The sequence below is a fragment of the Cibotium barometz genome, chromosome 17, assembly GCF_041138505.1.
Source record: "Cibotium barometz isolate CiBa-2024 chromosome 17, ASM4113850v1, whole genome shotgun sequence".
NCBI lineage: Eukaryota > Viridiplantae > Streptophyta > Polypodiopsida > Cyatheales > Cibotiaceae > Cibotium > Cibotium barometz.
In genome coordinates this window covers 47,189,434-47,204,248 of record NC_141062.1, presented here as the reverse complement: position 1 = coordinate 47,204,248, position 14,815 = coordinate 47,189,434, and the positions used below count along the sequence as shown (strand labels likewise).

Genomic DNA, 14,815 nt, shown 5'->3' with positions numbered 1-14,815 from the left:
AGTTATGGCAAGTGATGGACTGGAGTGGACATGATGACCTGTCGGCTGCGTGGAATGCAAGAAGAGGCTATGTCGGTTGCATTAAAACAGGTCGGGTACTTCATTAGTGATATTGGTGTCTAGGCGGCTGGCCGACCAGCAGTCGGCCAGATCTCTAGCTTTTTCCAAGGCCTATAAAAGGCATTTTTGCTCATCGTTTTATTCATTCACTCCCTCTTGGGTGTGGGTCTAGACATAGGACTAGTCTTAGGGTATTCTACCTTTTCCGGAAGGCAGCCCATGGCTGCAAGGATTCATGTACCTTTTTTTAATATATGATATACTGAATTTCCAGCTCTCTCTCTCTCTCTCTCTCTCTCTCTCTCTCTCTCTCTCTCTCTCTTGTTTGCGTTTTTGCATCAACATGTTCTTGGTGGTGTTTAGGGCTGAAAGAAGACTCCTAGAGCTTCCGTGTGTAACATTGGTATCAGAGCATAGGCTCAGCAAGGCTAAACACTGATTCAGTCCCATATGAAGGTGTACGGGTCCAAGGTACATGAAAGTGCACAAGTATGAGGCCCAAGGCAAGGAATACAAGACAGGGAAGAACTCCCAGGAGGTTGGTTGGTGGTGCTCCACAAGACCCAAGGGGAATGGCAATCCTGTGAGTCGGATGCCACTTGGGGCATACCAGGAAAGGCTTTCACGCAACGGTTCCAAGGGAGGATGATCCTCCAAGGGGTGGAGTGAGAGTGCAACAAGACCCAAGGGGAATGGTAGTCCTGTGAGTAGGATGCCACTTGGGGCATACTAGGAAAGGTTTTCAGGCAACGGTTCCAAGGGAGGATGATCCTCCAAGGGGTGGAGTGAGAGTTCCAGACTCATTTCTCAGGAATGAAGACCAAGAGAGTGTTCAGAGATAGGGTAGGAACGGAATGTAACACGAGGAAGCTCTGTGAGTCTTCTTTCAGCCCTAAACACTACTGGCAACATGCTGATGCAAAACGCAGATATATAGAGAGAGTAGAGAGAGAGAGAAATGCTAGAAATTCAGGTATATTCATATAGTACAAAAAGGTACTCTTACACAGCCCTAGGCTGCCTTCATCTAAAAGGTGAACAACACCCAAAACTGTCCCCCTTTGGGACTCCTAGAGACCCAATCCCTAGAGGATTGAATGAATTGAAAGAGGAGCTTCTTGGCCTATTTATAGGCCTTTATTTTGCTTTGGGAATTGGCCGACGACCAATGTCGGCCAGCAGTCCTGGCTTTTCCATTCATAAAACGCAGCGCTGCCCTAGATTTGATCCAGCCGCCTCTGATAGGCCAGCCGCCTCAGTTTGGTCCAGCCACCCACCTTGTGTAAGCAGCTGACAGCACCATCTTCTCCAAGCCTTCCTTTTCCTCCAAGTCCATACTGCCAATAGCATTCTGTGCTCCTAAATTTTGGTTCTGACTGTCTTTTTCTGGTTGCCTTCCTTTGGACTAGCCCTGAGAAGGTACATGGCATTGATCATGCACATGACACGGAATGGGGACTGGATGGAACATATGCATAGATCTTCTTTAGAGAATGGATTCGGAGACCGGGGTTGTGCTAGATACTTCAAAAATCTTGCATGCTCCTTCACCTTACTAAGGAACCTTTCAAGTTGTTTAATGTTTTGGGGTAGTGAAAAGGTTGCCAGAGTAGGAAGGATGACAAGGGGACTCCGGGAATAGAATGGGATGATGACAGTCATCCAAGAAAGACAGATTGGAATCCCATCATCAAGTTTAGTAAAGGGGGATGTCATGTGCATGCACATGTACATGCTAATCTCAGGACTAATCCTAGAGTGCAACTAGATAAAGAAGGATTAAGAACCAGATAGAACCAGGATTTTGGAGCATGGATGTGCATGCTAATCTCAGGACTAATCCTAGAGTGCAACTAGATAAAGAAGGATTAAGAACCAGATAGAACCAGGATTTTGGAGCATGGATGTGCAAATCATGGGAAGTAGTGGACATGATGACCTACAGCTGAATGCAAGAAGAGGCTGTGTTGGCTGCATTAAAACAAGTCGGGTACTTCATTAGTGATAGTGGTGTCTAGGCGGTTAGCTGACCAGCAGTCGGCCAGATTTCTAGCTTTTTCCAAGGCCTATAAAAGGCACTTTTTCTCATCATTTTATTCATTCACTCCCTCTTGGGTGTGGGTCTAGACATAGGACTAGTCTTAGGGTATTCTACCTTTTCCAGAAGGCAGCCCATGGCTGCAAGGATTCATGTACCTTTTTGTACTATATGATATACTGAATTTCCAGCTCTCTCTCTCTCTCTCTCTCTCTCTCTCTCTCTCTCTCTCTTCTGTTTGCGTTTCTGCATCAACATGTTCTTGGTGGTGTTTAGGGCTGAAAGAAGACTCCTAGAGCTTCCGCGTGTAACAATGCATGAGGCCTTGCCTTGAGTATAACCACATGCGCATCTCTGTGAGACTACTATAGTGGTAGCTCCGATAAGGCCCCGGACTCCATAGTCACACACTAGCTCACGATGGCCTCCAGTTGTAGCCTCCCTCCGATACACCGGCCGACTGAGGAGGGAGTCCCCCCTTCCTTATCTCGCATGTATATTTGGACTACTTTCTAGCAGTGTTGTATTCAGCCAAGCGGGTTTTTTTTTCTCTATAACTAATAGAAGGATCTCTCTTTGGAAAAAAAAAGTGACCAATAGTGTCAACAGCATTTTCCCACTCCTCCACAAGCACATCGGAGCTCTTCCCTGTTTTAGATGCATCATGTGAGGATAAGAAATGCACACCACCTCGTTAATAAGCCACAATACCATGGATGGTGTGAGAGCGAGAGTCACTCCAACCATTAGTGATAAGAGACACCCCATTCCTCTTCCACCCAACACGAATATTCTCTGATGTTGCATCAATGGCCTCTTTCTTTTTTTTTAGCAGACTAGTACATGTGGGTCCAAATCTAGCAATTGCATGGACCATCTCTTGGGAATATGATGATCTTGCCACATTGAATGCAATGTGATCATGAAAGAAAAACTTAACCAGTGTAGCATCCACAGCTTCTCGCTTTCGAGGATCCCATGAACCAAGAATAGTTCTTTGGCCACCTTGTGATGGTGGTGCCATGGGAACAACCTAAGGCCCAAAAGGATTTCCTGGAGTAGAGCCGATACTCCGAGCTTGTGTTGCATAAGTACCACTAGAAGCACTAAAAGCAAAAAAAGAGGGATTTACAGCCAAAGACCTTGCAGGTGGAGCTTGAAACACTTGTGCATTGAGCCTTTCCTATAACTCCTTCTTCTTCCCTAATGGAATTGATTGGCAAAAAGCCACGTTCATGCATCAAATGAACTCGCACAAGATTGGCACCTCTTGTCTTTGCTTGCTTGCAATACCTGCACTTTCATTTCTTGACACCTCCACTTGCATATGTCTCATCACAGTCCACCTCTTCTCACCATGACCAAGCAGCTTGCTTCTTGGACCGCTTGTTGCTTGAAGCTCTAGGTGCCATTGAATGATTGATGATTGAAGGAGAAGAAGATGAAAGTAATGAGGAGCAGGAACACATTGCTCATTGCTGTGTACGGCGTGTGAGAAGGAATTGAGAACGGCTTCTGAACTTTGAAGGAGCTCGAGTCTCTTTTCAATCCCAGGGAAGGGCGGCCAGCGCACATAAAGTAGTAGCCCTTTTTTTAAATCATTCAGCCCTTATCAACTGGGCAAGTACTTTAGTACATAGGTACCTTTGGTACCTTAAATCGCAGCATGATGGCCGTTGCATGCTAGGCCGTCACATGGAACGACCGTTCCAAAAACGGTAATGCCGTTCCCAAAATGGCACAACCGATCCCAGTTCCGCCATTCCAGACCACAGGGAACGACTGTCACGTCCATCCCGCATTTGGATGCCACGTAGACATGTCTGTACAGAAGGTGCAGGACCTGGGATGGTAAACTGGTCCCATGTGAGCCTAGTCCGGGACGAGTCAGCCAGGGTTCCATCCTAGTCGTCTGAGGTCAGGTGTGCATTGTCCTGCACATGAGTCCAAGGTCAGGTGTGCATTGTCCTGCACATGAAACAGTGCCAATGCGCACTGTGAGTCTCCCTCTGGAATGATGTCAGTGGTTTTGTGTATCTGGTATGGTATTGGATGCCAGATCACTGTGTAGACAGTTAGGGTTTGGATATAGGAAAGGGGCCAGCCCATAGGGCTACCCTGAGGACACATGTGGGCATGGGGAAAAGTGTAAGACCACCCCCATAAGGGCCAGGAAGGCCCTGGCTGTACCCACCAGCCATGGGATGGCCATAGGAGGGCTATATTGGGACTCTTGGACAGGTGGCCGACTAGTCACACAGCCCCCAAGAGTCTATAATCCAGATGTGGGGCAGCCCACACAGGCTGCCCAGCAGCCAGGCTTGAGACATCTGGTGGCCAGCATTTATTGAAGGCATGCACAGCATTTTCTAGTATTTTCTAGCATTTTATGCTGCATTTTACAGTCGTGGAGCATTAATGAGACAATCGACTGGCTGTCTAGAAGGGTATAAATACCCATGCTTTAATTCAGTTCATTTATCTCATCATTTGCCAAGTGCTGGTAGCTGAAGCTAAAGCAAGGGCCAGGACAGCCCAGATCAAGCTAACGCAGAAGGGGTGAAGGATTGAGGTCTAGGGCAGAGTTATCTCAGCCAAGAAAGGTCAAGTTTTCTATATTTATTTATCAGTTTTGTATCATTCTAATAAAGCAAATACACCATTCGTGGTGGGGGCCCTACCGAGGGTATTCGGGAATCAATACTGTGTCCTCTTCTCCCTCTCTCTCTCTCTATTTTTCTGCACATCTATATTTAGTTTTGTGCATTAATTTCATCTCGACAAGTGTGCTGATTTCTGAGCATTGAAGTTACCGATCTCCCCCGAAGCTTCCGCATGTTATAGTGGTATCAGAGCCTACTTCAAGTGTAAAGATTCAGCAAAGAAAACATAATTTTTTCTCGTTCATGTGGTTGGTTTTCAGACTCTGGTGGACTACCCCTTTCGGAGTGACTCCTGTCCCTCGAAGGACAGTTGGTTTTCAGCCTCCGGAAGTCTCCCACACACATAGTGGATGGTCAGATTGCGCTCCGGAAAGAAAGTGCATTTTCCTGCTATGGTGAGCTTTGATGACAAGAGAGACCAAGAACCTTGGGACCAGAGTGCACCGGGCAGCCCAGCTAGGGCACCAGACTTGAGTGTTATAGAGATGTTCGAGCAGATGATGCGAGCAATCGCAGACCAGACGACCAAGTTGGAAGAGCAGAAGGCATAGATCCTGGCTCTGGAAGAGCGTACCCGTTCTCCAGCATCGCGTTTTCCATCTCCTCCTCCCTCACCTTCCGTATCCGAGATTCCAAATCCTCGACACAGGGACCCTCTCGCGGGGTCACGACCTCAGCCAAGCTCTTTGCTTGAGTTGCAGATGCATGCATTATGAAAGAATGTGCACAAGCGAAAGCAATGAACATGAGAGAGAGAAAGATTGCAAGCAAGAACTGTGCTTTATTAGCTTGAGGTTACAGAGTACAAGAGCCAACAAATAGGGCAATGAATGATATGATGGAATGAATAAAGGGAGAAACTCTTATATACTTATGCATGAAGCAGAGTCGGCTGTAGGAAAGAGGCCGACAGCTCCACGACAGCATGAGAGATGCAATATTTTAACACCCCCTCTGCATCTTGAAGTGTGCAAAAAAGTCAGAAGAAAACTGATGATGAAGGTGCGACCATGGACACCTCAGCATGGCCAGTACTGAGTACACCTCGGAAAATGCACATGTCAGCTTGTTGTCTTCAGAAAACATAATGCCACTATAAAGAGCAAAAGAAATCTGCTTGGCTCCAAACTCAAAGTAGAACTGTGAACACATCACATCCAATAACCTTAAACAAATGAACATGGAATACATCCTGTCCATAGTCTCTGTAAACCAATAGTTCTGGAACTCATCCGAACCATGAAGGAAACTTGGTTGATCCTGGAACTCATCCGGGCCATCAAGTGAACTTGCTTGTCTTTATACTTGGAACTCTGACACACGGGTCCCATGCTCCAGATTTAATATAAGAGAGCTTTTGAAAGCTCCCTCACCCGCCCACGAGTTTGTGTCAGTGTCATGTGACTTGTCTTTGCCCTTCTTTGAAGACTTGCCCTTGTGCTTGGCTTTGCCTTTGCCCTTGGACTGACAATCCTTTGACAGGTGACCTTTCTTCCCACACTTGTAACACCGACTCCGAACTTTCTTCTGCACCGTCGAGAGTGCCTGATCAAGTCCAATAGATGATGAAACTTTCAATTTCCCCTGAGAAACTAGGATGGATTCCTCTTCCAAGAGGAGAGTACAAAGATCATCAAACTCGAGGGAACGTGTTGTGATCTGAACTCGCAAAGCTCGGGAAACCATGTCATAATCTGCAGGAAGCCTGATGAGGAGGAGAGCAGCTAACGGAGAAGAGGTCAGGGCAGTACCCATTGCCACTAATTGGTCATGAATTACCTTAACCTTCATCACAAACGACTGCATGGAAGTCCCTGTTGTAAACTCCTGAGAAAAGAGCTGACCCAATAGGTTGACAGACTGCATTGTAGAGTCCCGTGCATATAGGTCTGTCAGCTTTCTCCAAACAGAAGCAGCACAATCCAATGTTTGCACGACGGGGGAGACCTCTGGTGAGGTGGCTCATACAAGTACAGAGTGAGCTTTTGAGTCTTGATTCTCCCAAGCTGAAAGTTCAGTGAGAAAGGCATCCTCCTGGTCCTGAGTCCACTTTCTAGAGCTCGTAGGGCGTTCGGGCTTTCGTTTGTGGCCCCGACGAACAATCTCCCAGAGACCCTTGTGCGTGAACCAGACCTTCATCTGTAGCTTCCAGTGATCATAGTTTGTACCACTGAGCTTGTCCTCCTTGTTCTCGTGCAAGGGGGACCCATGTCTGCCTCAAAGAAGCTATGTCTCAAACAACCTCTGTAGCTAAGCAATCCACGTGCTCTCTCAAGCACCTTTCCACAGGATCCAACCCACAGGATCCAACTAGGGACTAATAGCCCCCTCTGAAGATGCAGGCTGGACAGCAGCAAAAGAAACCCAAAAAAAAACACTCCACCGGGAACCTCCTACCAAAAGAGGGAGGGGAACTTGGAGGGAGAAGAGCTGATGTGCCACGTTCTGATGCACTCACTGAATCTGCAGCTAGAACTGCTCCACTTGTCTCTGTAGAAGAAAACGCAGCCTGGGGGCTGGCCGATAGCAGTTGGAGAGCTTGTAGAGCAAAAACGCAGCTAAGAAAGAGAAACGCAGCCACTGTTTTGAAGGATCTACAGCCTGGAGAATCTAGGGCAGCAGAAAACGTAGAGGAACAGAGTGTGCAGCAACTAGAGCCTAGGCAAATGATACCATGAAAGAATGTGCACAAGCGGAAGCAATGAACATGAGAGAGAAAGATTGCAAGCAAGAATTGAGCTTTATTAGCTTGAGGTTATAGAGTACAAGAGCCAGCAAATAGGGCAATGAATGATATGATGGAATGAATAAAGGGAGCAACTCTTATATACTTATGCATGAAGCATAGTCGGTTGTAGGAAACAGGCCGACAGCTCCACGACAGCATGAGAGATGCGCTCCAAGCCAGCATGAGAGATGCAATATTTTAACACATTAGAGATCCGACAACGTGAAGATGAAGCCATGCGATGTGTGGAACATGAGCGTTACCTTGCAGCTTTGGATGCCAGATTGACACTAGCGGTGCCCTTGAATCATTTTCCCGAGAAAATGAACTTCAGTAAGTATAATGGTAAACTCGACCCCACAACTCTTTATTCATGGTTGCATCAGTTTGAAGCTTACTTTGCCGCAGTTAGAAAGATAGATACTGACAGAGTGATCTTAGCCAGTTGGTACTTAAAAGGTGAGGCCATTCCTTAGTGGACTCAGTGGGCTCATGCCCACACTAGATTAGGTATGGTAGCTTATGTGTGGGACGAGTTTGTCCGCGACCTTGAGCAGCGGTTTCTACCACCCCATTACCTTGAGCGACTCGAAGACGAGTTAAGGGGAGCGCGTTAGAACGCGCAACCAGTCTTTCAGTTTGCTAATAGAATTTCGACTTTATGTTTGCAATTAGGCTTATCTGATTTGGACAAGAAAGGGCAGTTTTTGTATGGCCTTGACATGCAAATCCAGTGGAAGGTGCGTATGTTTAGGCCAGCCACCTTCGAAGACGCACTCTCGCTTGCGCAAAGTGCAGAAATGAAGCATAATGGTGGCAAGCCCAAGACTTCCCAGCCGGCTACTCCCAAGGCTACCGCCTCGGGGGGAAAAGGTCAGAACCAGACGGGGTCTTCCCTAGGACAGAGCACGGGAGCCTCTGGCTCCAGAACTCGAACAATGCGTCTAAGCTTACTCCAGATCAGAAAGCAGAGGCAGGCAAGACAGGTGGCAAGAGCTTCCGTGGTGAGCCGAGCTCCCACACAGACCCCAGTGGCTGCCCCTAGTTCTTCAAATCCCAGTGCTTCAGTTGGAGCAATTATTGTTGGAGAAATCATAGTCAAAGAGTGTGTTCTAGTGTGTACTAGGAACTAGTTTATGAGTCTTTGTGCGAAAGAGTGCCACGTGTCACTTTGGGAGTTATTCCATAAGCATATGGTACTTGAGTGTGTGTGTTCACTCTATAATAGTGATGTACTTTCTTGTTTGTGAAATCAATCAAATCAAGCTATCTTGGTCTACATGTAAGTACTTGTTCATTGCTTTCACTTCCTTTCATTTTCATTTCATTATGTTTGCCATCTTTCCTTTCTGCACACCTAGAGTTAGCTTGCTCTCCTGCTCCAACATGGTATCAGAGCCATGCTTCTCCATGAGCAACCCTTGGGGTTGAAGGCCGACCCACAAATGGACGTTGGTCTTCCTCCTTTGGTTGTCCATCTCCAATTGGCTCCAACATTTCATCCTCATTGAGGCATTTCCCGCTCTTCAACATTTGCACATAGAGCTGTTTGATGGGGAGCAAGAGTAACCTTCAACCTAACCATGGTTGGTGTGAGGTACAATCTAGCCATTTTCTAGGGTTCAGTCTAACCAGGGTTTTAAGGTTCTCTTATGAATTTCCAACAAGAGGAGATCTCTCAAGCAACAGCTTCTGCTGAACGCACAGCTTCTGCAGAACGCTTGTGAATCAGGCAACATCTTCTACTGAACGCCTATGAATCGCAGCTTCTCTGGTTCCACTCTGGTACCACCTAACACACGGTTGCCTGAAGTCCTCAGCTGCTCACACCATCAGTCCTCAGTCTGCTCACGGCATCAGTCCTCAGTCTGCTCACGCCATCAGTCCTCAGTCTGCTCACGCCATCAGTCCTCAGTCTGCTCACGCCATTAGCTGCTGCATCAAATGGGTCGTTCTCCAATAATATTCTCCGACATGGTATCAGAGCCATGCTTCTCCATGGGCAACCCTTGGGGATGAAGGCCGACCCACAAATGGAAGTTGGTCTTCCTCCTTTGGTTGTCCATCTCCAATTATTAGCCGAGAACTAGAAGATAAGCAGAAGGGCGCCCATGACCAGGAGTATGAGCGCAACCAATTGCTCAAGTCCTTTGGCTACATAGGTGGCCGGAGAGTCGTTGTCTTGTTTGACAGCGGCGGCAGCACAGAGGACGTGGTCACGGAACAGGCCACTCAGCGTGCCCGTTTCGTCCTGACTTCGGTGGACAAACAAGTTGAGGCTTTTAGCACAGGCATGACAACGAACATCAAGTATGAAGCTCTAGGTGCTAAATTAGTTATTCAGGGCATAGAATTTGTGCGTGATTTTACGGTTGCCCCTCTTGTAGGAGCAGAGAGTTGTCGTCTTGTTTGACAGTGGTAGCACGGAGGACGTGGTCACGGAACAGGTCGCTCGGCGTGCCCATTTCGTCCTGACTTCGGTGGACAAACAAGTTGAGGGTTTTAGCATAGGCATGACAACGAGCGTCAAGTATGAAGCTCTAGGTGCTAAATTAGTTATTCAGGGCATAGAATTTGTGCGTGATTTTATGGTTGCCCCTCTTGTAGGAGCAGAGATAATTTTGAGCATTCAGTGGTTTCACAAGTTTCTTCCTGATGTCAAGTGGGACAAGCACACGTTCCAAATTAATCGGAATGTGTCAAACGCCCTAGTGACCATTAAGTGTGAGCTAGGAATTCTGAACTTTCCACTCATAAGCCACTTGCAGGCTAAGCGAGCAGTCAGGAAAGGCACACATTGTGCGATGATATACATCCAGACAGCCTAGACGATGGCCATTGCTTTCGAGAAGTACTTGGCTCTCCATGAAAAGTTCCAAAAGATTTTTCTTCGTGACAATCTCCCTCCCCAGCTCCCCCTGTCCAGACCAGAGGACCACAAGATTGACCTCCTCCCAGGCTCGGAACCCCCGAGCAAGTTTCCGCATCGCCTTTCCAAGGCAATGGAATCGGAGTTGCACCTCCAACTCCAAGAATTGTTGCAATCTGGCTTCATCCGCCCCAACGTGTCGCCATTTGCAGCACCGATCTTATTTGTCAAGAAGAAAGATGGGTCTTCTTGGTTGTGTGTTGATTATCGTGCACTCAATAAGCTGACTATCAAGAGTAGATTCCCAATGCCTCGAATAGATTATATTCTTGAGAGGCTGAATGAAGCAAAGGTATTCTCAAAACTTGATTTAAAGAGTGGGTACCACTAGGTGAGGATTGTGGAGGGGGACATTCCCAAGACAGTCTTCCGTACGGAACGGGTCCACTATGAATTTGTAGTCATGCCATTTGGCTTGACGAACGTCCTAGCTACATTCAACCGCACGATGATGCGTGTTTTCCGGGATTTGATTGAAAAGTGTGTGTTCATATTTCTTTACGACATACTGGTGTTTTCAGCTACGGTTGAGCAGCATGACATTGATGTGGACAAAGTCCTTAAGTTACTGGAAAGCAACGAGCTCTACGTCAATGAGGAGAAGTCAGAATTTTATTTGTTCAAGGTGCATTATCTGAGATACATAATTAGTGCAAAAGGCATTCGACTTGATCCAGCTAAAGTGGTCGAGATTGTCAATTGGGAAGTACCTCAGACAGCCTATGACATAAGATCCTTTGTGGGTATATGCCAGGCATACTCCACCCACATAGACAAGTTTTCTGACACCTATGCGGATCTCACCGATCTGCTAAAGGGTGTTGAGACAAGAAGGCACCAGATTCGAATGACTCCACGAGCGTTGAAGGCATTCAAGAACCTCAAGGTGACTTTATCAGAAGTGCCTTGTTTAGCACTTGCCTCGTGGGACGAGCCATTTCAGGTGATCACCGATGCGAGTAACATCGCACCTGGTGGTGTGTTACAACAGAATGGTCATCCAGAAGCTTACATGTCTCGTAAGTTATTGCCTGCAGAGAAAAATTACTCAGTCTACGATCGTGAACTCCTTGCAGTTATACAGGCCTCAAAACATTGGAAACATTTTCTTTATGGCCGTGACTTTGAGGTTCGCACTGACCATCAGGTATTACGTTGGATTCAGACAATGCCAAGTGCACAATGGAGTGACCGACAACACCGCTGGAGTCAGATATTCCAGCAATTTGGTGGTATGATTGAGTACCTTCCAGGAAAGGCTAATCCAGTGGCCGATGCTTTGAGCAGGAAGGGACAAGTGACTTCGATTCATATCACTAGACTCGACCTTGTTGGTACAGGACTAGATGACATGAAGCACACGTACGCGGATTCCGAGGAATTCGGTACATAGTGGGAACAGGCATTGGATGCCACATGACCATGCCACTTTCTGATACACAATGGTTGGCTTTTCTACAAAGGCCGACTGTGTGTCATGAAGTCGTTCAGGGCAGCTCTTCTCCATGATGCCCATGACGCCATTACTGGTGGTCATAGGGGCATGAATTCAACCTTGGAGAAATTGGAACGGCAATATTATTGGCCAAAGATGAGGCGAGATGTGTTTACATATGTACAGCCTTGTGATATTTGTCAAAAGGTGAAAGCTCCTCGTGGAAAGAAGATAGGGTTATTACAGCCCTTGCCAATTCCTGAGAGACCTTTTCAAGATATGTCAATGGACTTGGTCACGAATCTGCCTCCCAGTCCGAGTAAGTGTAATACGGAGTGCTTAACTATTGTTGATAGATTTAGCAAATTTGTTATGCTTATTCCTTGGAGGGCCAATGTGACCGCCGAGGATGTTGCCCAGTTGTTCATTCGGCATTGGTACCCGATTAGCGGGATTCCTAGGACCATAGTGTCAGACTGAGATGCCAAGTTTACCAGTCATTTTTGGAGGGCATTGTTTGATAACTTTGGTACTAAATTGAATTTTTCCAGTGCATTTCACTCACAGACGGACGGCCAGACAGAGATATACAACCAGTTGGGCTTTGATGTGCTGAAGTGTTATGTCCATGATCAGCAAGGTAAGTGGGTTTTTTTTTTTGCCTTTAGTTCAAGCGGTTTTGAATGATTCTTTTTCTTCAGCTATTGGCAGGACTCCATATGAGGCAGCATTTGGATTATGGAAGACCATCCCAGTCGTTTTTGACTAGGATCTCGTCTTTAGTACCTGAAGCGAATAGAGTGACGGAGTCTTACCAGGAGATTTTAGAGTCAGTAAAAGATAGGTTGGCTAAAGCGCAAGAGGCTTACACTCGACAGGCCAATAAAGACCGAAGGGATATGAAGTTTTCAGAAGGGGATTGGGTTTATCTTCGGATTATGAAGCAAAGGTTGAAGCAGGTGGGCAAGCGATGCCCAAAGTTGTCTTTCAGGAGCTTCAGACCCTTTCCCATCTAGAAAAAGATTAATGAGGTTTCAATGCAGTTGAAGCTACCTCCGAGTTGGGACTATGCACGATGTGTTTCACGTCAGTTGGTTAAAGCCATATGCAGGTCTAATCCCTTCAGAAGTTAAAGACGAGACGAAACCAGATATTATTGATGAAGCAGAAGTTATGGTTCCAGAACAGATCCTTTTGCACAGTTTCAAGCATGGCTCAGGCTGAAGGTAAAGAGGGACCCATGAAGCGGTATGGCTTGACAAAGAGTTTTTCGACGACTATCTGGCGTTATTGACGAATTATTTGGAGGCTATGCAGCTTCCGTCAAGTTAAGTAGAAGGGGATGTCACGTGCATCCCGCACTTGGATGCCACGTAGACATATTTGTACAGAAGGAGCAGGACCTGGGATGGTAAACTGGTCCCATGTGAGCCCAGTCCGAGACGAGTCGGCCATCCATCCCAGTCGTTCGAGGTCAGGTGTGCATTGTCCTGCACATGAGTCCAAGGTCAAGTGTGCATTGTCCTGCACATGAAACAGTGCCAGTCCGCACTGTGAGTCTCCCTCTGGAATGATGTCAGTGGTTCTGTGTATCTGGTATGGTACTGGATGCCAAATCATTATGTAGACAATTAGGGTTTGCATATAGGAAAGGGGCCAGCCCATAGGGCTACCCCAAGGACACATGTGGGCATGGGGAAAAGTGTAAGACCACCCCCATAAGGGCTAGGAAGGCTTTGGCTATACCCACCAGCGATGGGATGGCCATAGGAGGGCTATGGACAGATGGGACTCTTGGACAGGTGGCCGACTGGTCACACAGCCCCCAAGGGTCTATAATCCAGATGTGGGACAGCCCACACAGGCTGCCCAGCAGCCAGGCTTGAGACATTTGGTGGCCAGCATTTATTGAAGGCATGCACAGCATTTTCTAGCATTTTATGCTGCATTTTACAGTCGTGGAGCATTAATGAGACAACCAACTGGCTGTCTAGAAGGGTATAAATACCCATGCTTCAATTCAATTCATTTATCTCATCGTTTGCCAAGTTCTGGCAGCTGAAGCTAAAGCAAGGGCCAGGACAGCCCAGATCAAGCCAACGCATAAGGGGTGAAGGATTGCAGGTGAAGGGCACAATTATCTCAGCCAAGAAAGGTCAAGTTTTCTATATTTATTTTTCTGATTTGCATCATTCTAATAAAGCAAATACACCATTCGTGGTGGGGGCCCTACAGAGGGTATTTGGGACCCAATATTGTGTCCTCTTCTCCCTCTCTCTCTCTCTCTCTCTCTATTTTTCTGCATATCTATATTCAGTTTTGTGCGTTAATTTCGTCGCGACAAGTGTGCTGATTTCTGAGCATTGAAGTTACCGATCTCCCTCGAAGCTTCCGCATGTTACGACGACGTTTCTTGTGACTATGTTTTAGAGGCAGAAGAGCAGCTTAGCCTATCTTCAATGGCTTCAGGAGCAGAGCCCAGAGAGTCCCTGGGTTCACACCCAGATGGAGGCATCTTGTACTTCATTGGAGGGTCTGGAGGAGCAATGGATTCAGTACAGATACCATGCATGGGCATGCTTTTGGATCTAGGCGGGGCAGAGGGTCTCTTGTGAGTTTTTTGCCACTTCAGGACCCCACTTTTGGGTGAGAGGGGATTCAAGCTCTTCGCCGGCCCGATGGGTCTATTGCATCAGAGCCTTAACAAGTCCAAGAGGTAGCCTTGATCTTTTACAACTCTCTGCACAGTGTTGACTCCGATTCTCCTAAGAGAGGCGGCTCGACAGCGAGTTTGGAGCCATGTTCAGTCTTGTGTCTCAGAGCTCCTCTAGATTCCCTGTTCTTTGACATGGAGCTAGCAGCCGCAATGGAGGCCCTTTTGTGTAGGAAGTGCCCAGGAGAGGTTGGTCTGCCGGTTTCTCTCTTCCCTTCGCCATTGGAACTTCATGGGAGTAGGATTTCG

The 14,815-nt window shown here is 47.0% G+C and overlaps 1 protein-coding gene across 1 annotated transcript in view; it reads left to right on the top strand.

Annotated features, from left to right (window-relative positions):
* LOC147630091 (uncharacterized) overlaps positions 1–14,815 on the top strand; it is a 29,894-nt gene that overhangs the window by 1,808 nt on the left and 13,271 nt on the right. The gene's annotated exons all lie outside the window — the stretch shown is intronic.